The sequence below is a fragment of the Cupressus sempervirens genome, chromosome 7 (assembly GCF_028749045.1).
Source record: "Cupressus sempervirens isolate cs-2001-9-10 chromosome 7, ASM2874904v1, whole genome shotgun sequence".
Taxonomy (NCBI): Eukaryota; Viridiplantae; Streptophyta; class Pinopsida; order Cupressales; family Cupressaceae; genus Cupressus; species Cupressus sempervirens.
Genome location: NC_143124.1, coordinates 628,848,500 through 628,861,499, shown reverse-complemented (window position 1 = coordinate 628,861,499; position 13,000 = coordinate 628,848,500).

The window sequence follows — 13,000 nt, the reverse complement described above, 5'->3', positions numbered from 1 at the left end:
TGTCAAAAACAATGAAAGCATGAGAGAGAAAGTAGGAGGAAGCCATAAGTTGAAGTGGAAGTGCATGGAGGTGCCAAAAATAGAAGCTAGCCCTTCACTCAACATGTGTCAGAGTTAACTTGCCATCAAAATGAATTTCCAATGCATGTAAAGTGCTATTTTTGGAACTGGCAGTCAACTGTCGGTGCACCTCTGAATTGCGGAGCTGCATACCTGCGGAGCTGCGGACCTCGACTGGGTCAAAATCTCAAAATTTTTCTAAGTGTCAAAATTGAAATTCTGGCATCTAGGTTTTGTTCATCTTCACCCAAAAGCTATGTTTGGATATTTTCCTTTGAATTTCTCTATCATCTTAGTAATCTTAGTAGCATTTGGAAGATCCAAAGCCTCATACTTATCCTTAACCTTCTACCTATAGTTGTCCACCTCAATTCGAGTCTCTGCAAAATCTTTGAGTTTGGTGTCCAACTCTAACAGTGCTTCCTCTGTCTTGAAGGCTTGTCTGATGTCTTCATCACTAGATTCTTCCTCTAAATTATTCTTAAAATTCTCCACAACTACCTCAACTGGCAATAGCTTCTCTCATTCTTAATCCTCAAAGATGTCCAAGCATGCATCACTGTACAACTTTTCTGCTTCCAAAATTCGCTCTCGAGCTTGGTCCTTGAGCCTATGTATCTCATCATGCAATGCTTCCATCACTTTATTTCCATTTGCAATCTTCTCTATCCAATCATCTATCGTGTCTAACTCTTCTCTGGTATATACATCAATCAAAATGCGGTACTTCTACTCTTTTGTGGCTTGTAGAGTTTGCAAATCTTTGCTCCATGCGTGTACCTCATCCATGATACTGAAGTCCTACCTCAAAATTGCCACAATCTTATCAACATTCTCTTGCGTAGCATGCAACAAATTCAAACTTCTTATGATTATAGTGACACCTTTATCCTCAAGGCTATCCCGCCATTCCTGGCAAGCTTTTAAAAATGGATTGAGCCATACACCTTCCCCTTCTCTAAGGATGGTATTCAAGGTCTCCTCGGGGCGTTCAAGATCAAGAGGACCAATAACTTCAGCTAGATATCCTTTTAGGATCTCAACTTGCCTATGAAGTGTTTTGATTTCAATCTCATCCTGTTCCATGTGCCTAAGAACCTCCTTAACTCCCATAGTCATCATCTATCGGGATGTATCCCATGTAGGCTTTCCTAACATAATATCTTTCACTTCATAGTCCTAAAGACTAACAACTTTTGTATTTGTACCTTCAAGAGGGTGAGCCACTTGTGCAAATAAGTCCTGGTTTTGTATGGAAGTGATGAATGCAAATGACATTGCATCATGTAATGGAGAGTTAGGCTTGTTCAAAATCTCTACAATGTCACAAATTTCATCCTCTAAAGCATGGAACTGATGCTTGGCACTTCTCATTATTTCTTTCTAAAACCATCTTGGGATATGTCTCTCTACAAATTTGGCTCTAGATGATGAAGGGATGTGTTCAACCACCTCCTTCCCTCTATCACTCTTTCTTGGAGTCTCCTGCTATGAGGATTCTTCTTCTATAGTCTCAATTTCTATAGATTCTGTAGTTTGATCCCAACTTCTTAAGAAGGTTGTTGTACACATTCTACTATCTATGCCTCTTTCGATGATTGATCAGTAACCCTTGCTTCTAGTTGCTCTTGTAATGGCGGTTCCTTTTGAACATGTTCCTCTTTCAAACTTGGAGGTGGAGGAGTGTTTGAACCCTTATCTACCATCATGGCCTATGGTGGAGATGGAGGAGTGAGATGATGACCTTGTGTTTGTGGTGGCATCTACATCTAGTCTTACTACTGAAGTTCACTTGTAGGGGTGTCTCTGATCTTATCTCCAACTAACTCTGTACCCACAAGCATGAAATCAAAATCCAGGATGGAGAGAACATCTTCACCTTGCTCCCTTTTCTCATTCACCCATCATTGCACTTCATCTTCTGAAGAAGAGAGTTCTACAAGTTTTGCTTGGGTGGGTGGTGGGGTACTCATGGCACTCTTCCTTTTTTCCAATTCTATGGCTTTTGCCAACCGAGTTCTCCTTTGTAAGGGTACTTGTTCTTCCTACTCTAATTTTGTTTCCTCCTCATCTGATTCTTCCTCTAGAATGGTCTTAGGAATAGATGGATTAGGCACTAACTTTTTACAGACTCTTTGCCTCTTGTTCATTCTAACCTTGATCCTCTTTTATTTATGTAGAACTATAGGAGAAGTGGGCTCTTTGTGCACCAGAGGAATGGAGGTCTCTGAAATTTCTCCCTCTTCTCATTGACTTGACAAAATAGGAGGCAATGGAAATTCAACCTGGATATGAGAAGCTCCACCATCCCGGGGCTCTTGCGGACTCAATTCATGTTGCTGGGAAGAGACCTATTCTTCAACATGCTCCGTCTGAATCTTCTGAGGAGAGGCTCTCTTCCTCTTTCCCTTCCTCTTCGAAGGGTGGTAGTATCCCATTGGATGATCAAGTTGGTAGCCTATTTTAGGCCTAATAGGAGACTAGAGCACAAAAATATGAATTGTGACTTTCCTTCCCTTACCCCTTTTTGGATGAGCATGTGCATGAAAGATTATAGTATCAACAATTGGATCAAGTGAAAAGGGTTTTTTGATCAAACTCTTTGTCATTCGAATGCCATGTCTCGCTTGATGATTAATATCATCTCCTTCCTCTCTATCAATTTTTGCATTGAGAATGGGTCTCTCACCCACTTTATCTGCTTGAATAGGGGATCCAGTAGTTCCTCAGAGTCCTGTAGCCTTATCTCATTAGGGATGGTCAAATGGAGAGCCTTTTATACTAGATACAAAGTCATCCTAAAATAGTCTCTGATGTGGACACCATATTCATTTGTGGCATTCATCCAATGATCTTCAATGACATCCTCATGATAGAACTCCTTTCCTACTAGGTTTTCCACTTTACCAATGTTGTTAAAGAATGGTCGAGGAGAGTTATATTCTTCAAGAGGGTAGTTCTCCCATTCCCACTCAAAAGTTGGGATATCCTTCTTTCTCTTCACCTGATATGCTCCTATTACAAAAGGCCAATCCCAACAAGGTCTCCATTGTCTTTTGATCCTCTCATAAGATGACTCAATCTAGTGGGATATTTTCATTAGGAGCAACTTGTCACTTGGGTACCTTGGGAGTTTCTTTAGATTGATAGATGTGCCACCTACCCAAATGTATGTAAATGTCTTAAAGTGGATGAAATATGCTCTGAGAGCTATGATCTATGCCTTGGCTTCCTCAGACAACCTCTTCCCATAATCCCCCTCTATGAATCAAATGATGGCAAATATGAAGGCTTTTTTACAATCCTGTACTCTTTGCTTTGTAGTGAGAGCTTCTTCTTCACCAACTAAGGATAAACTATACATGGCCATGCATTGGGATCCTACATACTGCCCTTCTTATACAACTTGGGATAGTTAGTTACCCTTGCTGCAAGTAGATACACCACGTAAAAAGTCATATAAAACTTCTTATTGTCTTTTACCACCCACAACTAATCACACAAGTTCTCGCTAAGTGTGGTAGCCCAATCCAGTGGTATCTTTGCATGTCTGATGGTCTCGATGAAGTTGACCATGAATGGAGCAAGATGACCTACTGCAGGCAAACCCATGACTTTGCTCAGGAGAATGATTGAATATCTAATGTCATCCCTCATGTATCCTTGAGTCATATCCACTTTGTTGATTGTATTTCCCCAAGGTGGCTTCTCAATGAAGTATAAGGAATGTATGATGTCGATGGCCTCCTAGTGGTGATCTTTATACCATTGCTCAGCTACTTCGAAGGAGAGTTGGATGAACTGATCGGCTCTGGGAAGATGGAAGATTCACTCGATGTTATCAGTTTGTAGATCCAAAACCACTTCCCTGATAATGCTCTTGACTACCCTTTCATTAGGAACGAAGTGTCAAGAAAGGGTCATGATCAACTTAGCTGATTGCATTGTCCCTGGATGTGATGCTGCATTCACTAATCCAAATCAGATTAATACGAACCTCAGGGATGACCTTTCTATTGGATTGTTGCAAAATCTCAGGAATTCTCCCAAATATGTGTGTCTGAGGTTCGTGTCTTTGATCTCAGTGTAGTCATCATGTAATCGTGATTTTGGGGTCACGCATTGAAATTTGTAAACAACTAGTTTTGTTGCTGATCCAGATGTGGATGCCATCTGATTATGTTACCTGCGTATTACAAGAAAGAAAACACAATTAGTCAACACATAGTGAAAAATGTAAGCGAGGAAAAAAAAATGTCCCCCCCTTGGGGACCTATTCATTTTATTAAAAAAATTATTATTATTATTATTATTATTATTTTTTAAAATTATTTTTTCTTTTTTAGTTTTTTAAATTTATTATTATTATTTTTTAAATTTATTTTATTATTATATATATTTTTAGAATATTACATCTTTTTGCATTAAAAAAAAAAGGAAAAAAAAAGCAAAAAAAAAAAAAATGAAGGGTGTGGGCGTAGGTAGGCACAAGAGTCGACACGCGGCTACAGGTGCCACTGTGCAGGCGCTATCGTTGGTGCCGCTAGGGCATAGGCGCGAGTGCCACACTGGCATCCTTAAGGGCATCGTGGGAGCTACGCCTAGTGCAGTGCAGGCACAAGCGCGGGTGTTGCACACAGTAGGTGTTGTGCCCAATGTCATAAGGGCACAGGTGTGGGCGCCATGCCCAGCACCACAAGGGCGCGGGTGCAGGCACTGCACTTTGTTCTGCATTGCAAGCTGCATAGGTTTCGTGCATGCACTTCCAAAAAAGAGCGCTGTGCGTGAGCATGCTAAAGGCATGCAGTGCGAGCGCATGCTCCCATGAGGGTGCATGATGCAAGAGAGGGGGGGTTTGCTCACCTTGCTCCTCCTCTTCAAAAATTGAACAAAAATGAGGAGAGAGGGGGAGGGCAAGGGTTTTATAGCCCTCCCTCTCCTTGCGCAAAAAAAAAAAAAGCGCGCCACGCCTCGACGGGTGCACTTGAGGATGAGGGGAGGTGAGGATGGATTTTTTTATTTTATTTTAATTTAAAAAAAAAACTCTAAGACTAACTTTCAAAGTGAATTTTTCTTCTCCCGACTCTCGAATCATGAGTCTGGGAGTCAAAAAATTTAGGGGGTCCCCATTCTTGGCAAGGAATGGGGCATGTGTTGTGAATACCACAACACTTTTGACCATGAAGAGCATCCATCATTCATGGCCACCTTGTACCAAAGAGTCTCCAAGGTGCTCTAAGTGTGTTTCGAGGTCAATCTTCCAAGGGTCGAACTCGGAGCTCATGAGGGCTATTGATGAAACATTGAATGCTACAGGATATTCATGTTAAAAATAGTTGATCTTGGCATCGAATCGTCAATACCATTAGCTCTGAATGAGTGGGTGAACCCTATTGACACCCTTTTTTAGGTCACGGAGAGCCTCCATCGTTCGTGGGCATCCCGTACTAAAGAGTCACCAAGGTGCTCTAAGTGCATCTCGAGTTAGATCTTTCGAGGGTTGTAACTCAGAGCTTGTGAGGGATATCGATGAAATGTCAAATGCTAAAGGACATTCATGTTGAGGCCTAAAATAACCTATCTCATTTTCAAGAGATCACATTCCATTTGGATTCAACACAACGATCTCACTTAATGTCAAAACTCATAGTATGCCTCAGTTCATAGGTGCATCATAGCGTAACTTTGAAACCGCTGATCTTGGCATCGAATCATCAGTACCATTAGCTCTAGATGGGCGAGTGAACCCTAGTGACACCCTTGTTCTAGCCACAAAGAGCTTCCATTATTCGCGGCCACCTTGTATTGAAGAGTCTCCAAGGTGCTCTAAGTGTGTCTTGAGGTCAATCTTTTGAGGGTCGTAACTCAGAGCTCATGGGGGCTATCGATGAAACATTGAATGCTAGAAAATGGTCATGCCAAGGCCTAAAATAACCTATCTCATTTTTGAGAGATCATAGTCTATTTGGATTCGGCATAGCGATCTTGCTCGATGCCAAAACTCGCAGTGTGCCTTAGTTCATAGGTGCATCACAACATAAATTTGAAATTGCTGATCTTGGAATCAAATTGTCAATGCCATTAGCTCCAGATGGATGTGTGAACCCTAGTGACACCCTTGGGAGCCTCCATCATTCACGGCCACCTTATGCCAAAGAGTCTCCAAGGTGCTCTAAGTGCATTTCGAGGTCAATCTTCCAAGGGTCATAACTCAGAGCTTATGAGGGCTATTGATGAAATGTTGAATGCTATAGGATAGTCATGCTAAGGTTTAAAATAAGCTATCTCATTTTTGAGAGATCACATTCGATTTGGATTTGACACAATTATCTCGCCCGATGCCAAAACTCATAGTGTGCCTTAGTTCATAGGTGCATCACAATGTAACTTTGAAATTGTTGATCTTGGCATCGAATCATTAGTGCCATTAACTCTAGATGGGTGGGTGAACCCTCGTGACACCCTTGTTCTGACCGTAGAGAGCCTCCATCATTCACGACCACCCCATACTGAAGAGTCTCTAAGGTGCTCTAAGTGCATTTCAAGGTTGATCTTCTGAGGGTTGTAACTTAGAGCTCGTGAGGGCTATTGATGAAACATCAAATGCTACAGGACGGTCATGCCAAGGCCTAAAATAACCTATCTCATTTTTGGGAGAACACATTTCATTTGGATTCGACACAATGATCTCGCTCGATGCCAAAACTTACAGTGTGCCTCAGTTCATAGGTTCATCAAAGTGTAACTTTGAAATCGCTGATCTTGGCATCGAATTGTCAGTGCCATTAGCTCCAAATGAGTGAGTGAAGCCTAGTGACACCCTTGTTTCGGCCACATAGAGCCTCCATTCACAACTACTCTGTATTGAAGAGTCTCGAAAGTGCTTTAAGTGTGTTTCGAGGTCAATCTTCCAAGGGTCATAACTCATAGCTCATTGGGGCTATCGATGAAATGTTGAATACTATAGGATGGTCATGTTGAGGCCTACAATAACCTATCTCATTTCCAAGGTGCTCCAAGTGCATTTGGGCGGGTGAACCATAGTGATATCTTTAGGGATTATAGAGATTATTTTAAATTAAACATATATGATCAAATTTCAAATTAAACATTGCATCAAAATTTGATAATAAAGGTTGTTAAAATGTTATTGACAAATTATTACATTTGAATCAAATATAACAAACATGAACAATACACATTATCCACGATAAATTGAACAATACTATACTAAATTAATATGTATATCATTGTGCACATAATGAAAAGAAAATATATCAAAATATATGTATCCATAGACAACTTACACAAATATATATCAAAGTTCATGTATTGATAGACAAATTACGCAAGTATATATCAAAATACATAGATCCATATACAAAATGTGGGTGATCATGCCATCAGAATGTGTATAATATCAATGTTTCTCTATACAATGTGGCATATGCCATCTCAAAATGTCTCATGACACATCCTATGACAACCATACCATCCTATGCTGTTGGTGGATGATAAAATGTAGCCTCTTTGCTGCACTAGGTGGATCAGATGCCTCCTATGTGAACAGAAAAGGAAAACCCAAAGTTAGACTAATAAATTTATATGATTCTATGTATCTAACATTGAAATACTCAAATGCATAATGATCTTTTTTTTAATGAAGATTTATAGTATTAAACTTTCATCATAAATACCTCTCTAGTCAACCTCTTGTGCCGGTTAGGAGTCCTCTCACATGTCCTTGACAATGCTTGAAGCTTGTTGATTGTGGCCTATGTATGTTCAAGTATGTTTGTCAGATGAATCTACAACTTAAACTATAACATTATAATTCATAGCATGCTAAATTTATAACATATAATCAAGAATGCAAACTACAACTTACTTATGTCAATTCCTCCTCTGGATATAATGGCTGCGTCAACAAAGATACAAAACTCTAATGTCCAACCTCCTATGCACTAGGTGTTTCCTATGAGATACAAAATACTAGTTGTTAATATCATGAAAATCAGTTTTGAATTTATTTATAAAAATAAGGAAAATAAAAAATAAATGTTACTTATACATATGATGGGGCTCTCACTGTGAATGGAAATGCCAGAGGGTCTATGATGTGGAATCTTCCTAGACTCATCACCAATAGCCACACCTTATACAATAAAAAATGTAATTAAATTTCATTACCACGAACATTTTACAAGAATGCATTGATATTTATTCACTTTAAAAGCACCTAATTACCTTTCCCTTATCAATGGGTTGTGCCTCATCCCCTGCACTCTGCCCCCCACTGACAGGTGATACCTGCAAGAGAAAAGAAAGATTAGAAACCATATATGCTCCAATATCAAATAGAAAAAATAATGAGAACACAACATAATGTACCGTAGATTTCTCAAGGCCAAATGAAATAGCTAAGAGCATGACATTATCAAAATTTGAGCTCCTCTTCAATCATCAACTAAATATGAATGAAGATCACATACATGTATAAGTTAGTATGGGTTAAACATTAAAATTACTATATTATAAAGATTAACTTTATACTGCATATGTCATAACAAAAAATTTATACACTTACTGACACAGAAGGACTCCATGCCTCTGCATGCCCCTCCTCTCTCACATTAGGGTGTGTAGCCTCTATACGCGCGTCTGGTGTATCCTCCTCAATTACAAACCGATACTCATAAAGATCACCTATGGGACCCAAACAAATATTCTTGCATGTTATGTAAGTATGGGGCACACAAACATGTGATGAGCTCGCCAATGATGAACTCACACCAGCATCATCAACACAGGGAGGCAACATTGACCTAGCCTGAGATATCAATAGGCTATCCAATCTATGGATGGCTATAATAGTCTAAGAGCTAGCATCTGCAATGATATCAGGATGCTGCACTCAAGGGGGGGGGGGTGTGTAGAGACATCAGTAGGGGGGACAAAAGTGCCAACTTTCTTCCACTAGATAAAGGGTCTATCATGAGGAACTCCTCCTCCTACACCCACGTTGGGCTTCATGCTCCAATTGTTCACCTTGAGGCCCAACACAAATTTAGCATACAATTTTCTAATGAAATAAAATGGCACCTCTAAATTACTGTGTGAAGGGATGTCAAAAACCATCCACCAACGATACCAAAAGTTCACATGCATAGCCTCATTTGTGAACCATTTAATTGATAGTTTGGGCTTTGTGTGTTCTACTTGTTTACCAATTTTTGGGTCTACAAAAAGGCTAACCATATCATCTTTAGTTATATTTAGGGCCACAATCTCATCATAGTCCAACCCATCATCAAACATGGCATGCATTTGGTAATGCCAACGAAGAGCAACATTTTGTTCATTTGTAAGTGTTTCAATATTATCCACTATGGTGTTTAACATGGATAACATGGGAGCCAATGTGGGTATAGTGTTATATGTGGTTTGCAAAACCCTCAGTTCGATAAGATTTTCAAATATCAAATCTTCAATTCGAGCAGGGTTTTGAGGGGGTAGGGGATCGTTTGGTGGACGGTTTTGAGGGCGTTTTGGATCTTTTGGTGGATAATTACGAGGAACATTATTTCCTACCTCAGTATCATCATTTGGGTCAGCCATACCTATTAATTTGCAAAACATGATTTCTATTAAAAACAACCTAAAATTTAACAAGTTCTATTAAAAAAGACCTAATTTTTAACAAATTCAATTAAAAATAACTAATTTATAACAATATTCATTCAAAATATTAAAAAAAATTACCCTTATTGTATACCCATTCCGAAATTCGATATCTGAATGGAGGTCAACACTCAATCCCCAAAAAATGCAATGTAAAAAGAGCTCTCAGTTTTAAAAAAAAAATCTATGTTACAGTTTTTGGGTATCTAATTTCATATCGGATATTTGATTACCGATTAGATACCCAAAAAGGCTTGGTCCTAACTTTTTAGCTTTGGTATTAGGATGGGTGGAAAAAAGTCAGATCAGATTTTGAAACGTTTTAAAATGTTTTCAAACTCCTTTTTTTTCACATCGCCACTTTTTGGCACACCATGATCCTACACATACCCTTTTCCGAAATAAATTAGATAGTTCCAGGCAATTAGTATTCAACTATGAAAAATTAGCTAGTAAATAAAATAAATTAAATCAAATAGAAAATCTCCTCCAAATCAATTTAATTAGAAATTTAATTAACATTTTATGTGACCAATACAAAACCCTAAATATATAGAGACGCTCATGGGTTGAATCACATAATGCATTACAAATATGGATTTACCAATTACTTTAGGATTAATAATAATAATTATACAAATACATCACCCATACATGGATGACATTGGCTCAACATGAATGGTCAAGGTCACTATCTCTTGGTGCTACTATTTGGGATATAGGCACACACTTAGATCTTGAAGTCAAGGTGAATGTACCTAGTACTTGTTCAATAAAGAATATTTACATCAAGTGTGGATGCTCAATATATAAATATATGAAGCACACAAAGACACATGGTCACGTGAAGAAGAATGAGACACTATGTAGATCTCACAAGCAAGTGACTATGACTATGTTCCCACTTCATACTAACATCAACAAGAAATCTTGGAATAGTAGTGCTATAGTACAAAAAAAACATATAATCACATTATAACACATTTAAATTAAATCATTTTACATCATTTGAGCATATATTTACTAAATGTAAAAGATAGATATGCACAACATAAAAACACACTAGAAAGAGTTCAATAATATCCATCTAATAACATATAAACTATAATCCATGTTTGAATACAAAAAAAAAAAAAACCAGGTATCGTCATAAGACATAATGTCACACCACTAGCATCATTATGCAAATATGATCAAATTGAATAGCAACATCATCTAACATATTGATGTAGGAGCATCTTGGAGAAGTTGGCAATCCTGAATGCTGAAGTGTTTTGACCTTGGAGTTGGAGAAATTGGTCATAGAAGGACTGGCGCTCGATCATTATTGGGGAGTTCTTGGGTGTAGTGTTGTCCAAGGATCTAGGTTGTTGAAGGATTTCTCAATAGCTACACTATTTCTCAACGTGTAATATGTTTCTCGACACTCATTGTAGTGCTCAACGTGTGTTGGTTGTTCGACACCTATGGAGCTCAGTGATGCTTGCGGTTTTTACTGATGCTCAATAGTATGGCTTGCGGGATGGAGTTCTTGTGGATTTTCTTAACTACCTTGGAGCCTTTAGTGCATGTGTCGTGTGATTGTGATGTAGAGTGACCGTGAGAGTCTGTGTGAACCTATTTGGGTCTTGATTATTTGTCCTATGTATTTAATGGGTGTTGTACAAGCCTTCTAAGGGATTTGGTATTTAATAGCTATTGCAGGCCGACTAGTGGCTTGTTTATGTATTTAATATAAGGATTTATTTAATTTGTAACTTACTAGGCTGACTTTTGGCTTAGTTGGGTATAAGTAAGAGGGTCTTGTGAAGTCTAGAGTCATTTTCATTCATCATGCAAAAGAAGAGTAGCTGAGAGGAGAGAAGTTTGAGAAGAGCTATTAGTTATGGCTTGGAGAACAAGAAGATTTCTTGGTGGGCTTGTGAGCACAAGTTTAGATTTTTCTTGGGTTTTTCTGTCAGATTGTGGAACTAGGCTAGCTAGGTGTTTGGATCTTGCGAGATCTTTAAGAATTACTATTGTAATTTCTTTGCATTTGGCTATAACTTGAAAGGCCTTACAAATGGGCAAGTTGGATGAAAATCTTATGATTCTATTATGAGAATTGACATTGTTGTGGATCTTAATCTTTGTGTTATTGTTTATATTTTGCCTTGCACTACATCACATCTAGAATCCATGATATTGGTAATCAAAATAGTGTATAGTGATTAAAGCATCTCATTATGTAAATGTAATCCATAATCCCCAACCTAAATAAAATAAATCTTTTCCTAATTATTCTAAGCACATAACTAACTAAATTACTCAACAACATATAAGGCACAATACTTTACCAATCCCAAGAAGTCACCAACATACAAATATGGCCAAAATACTACTAATATCTTAGTAAAAATATAAGTCAATAGTACTATAGGAACTAGAATTATGTGCAACAATCCAATGCATCTCACAATGCAACTATCATTTATATCTCAAGGGTGATCACATAATAACATTGTGATACCATATAAATCTAGGTAACCACTGACATATACTTCAGTGAAAGCATTGAATACATCATAAGTCTCATACTTGTTAGGCATAAAGAATAATCGATTTGGTGACACATCAACATAACTAAAATCACCCTAAGGGTGTAGATCACCCATCGATCCCAACATGATCACTGAGAAGGCATGAACATCAGGGTCACACCCATTAGGATGCCATATGAAAAGAAAATGGGAGAGGCACTACACTATTGGTTCTGGTAACTTTCTAAATGTAGGATTTATTTATTTTATTGATTTATTGACTAATATCTCTTTTGTTCACCTTCTATTTTTTATTAGAATAAATGTGATTCATGACACTTATGATGATACTTTGCAAGAGTATTATCACTTCATTGACTTAGTGGAGGAAAAAATTCTATTTGAACATTGGTTTCGATAAGTAAAATGACCATTTTGGCCATTTGGTAAATGATGTTTGTCACCTTTGCTACAATTCCCTCCTAAAGAGTGTCCAAGCTCATAGGAATTCTTTCTTATGATGCATTATATTGTTTTATTTATGTCATTTCTATAATAGTCTATATGTTGTAAAGGTTATCGATGATTGAGCTATCTCTTAATCTTAGTTTTGGTTCTTCATAATTGTCTAATTATGGACCAACTTTGTTTTTATGTGGCAATTTTGTTTATATTTTAAGTTTTAGTGGCTAGGGCTCTTGATCCTTAGTCTCTTTGTTAAGTTGAATATCCCTCATTTA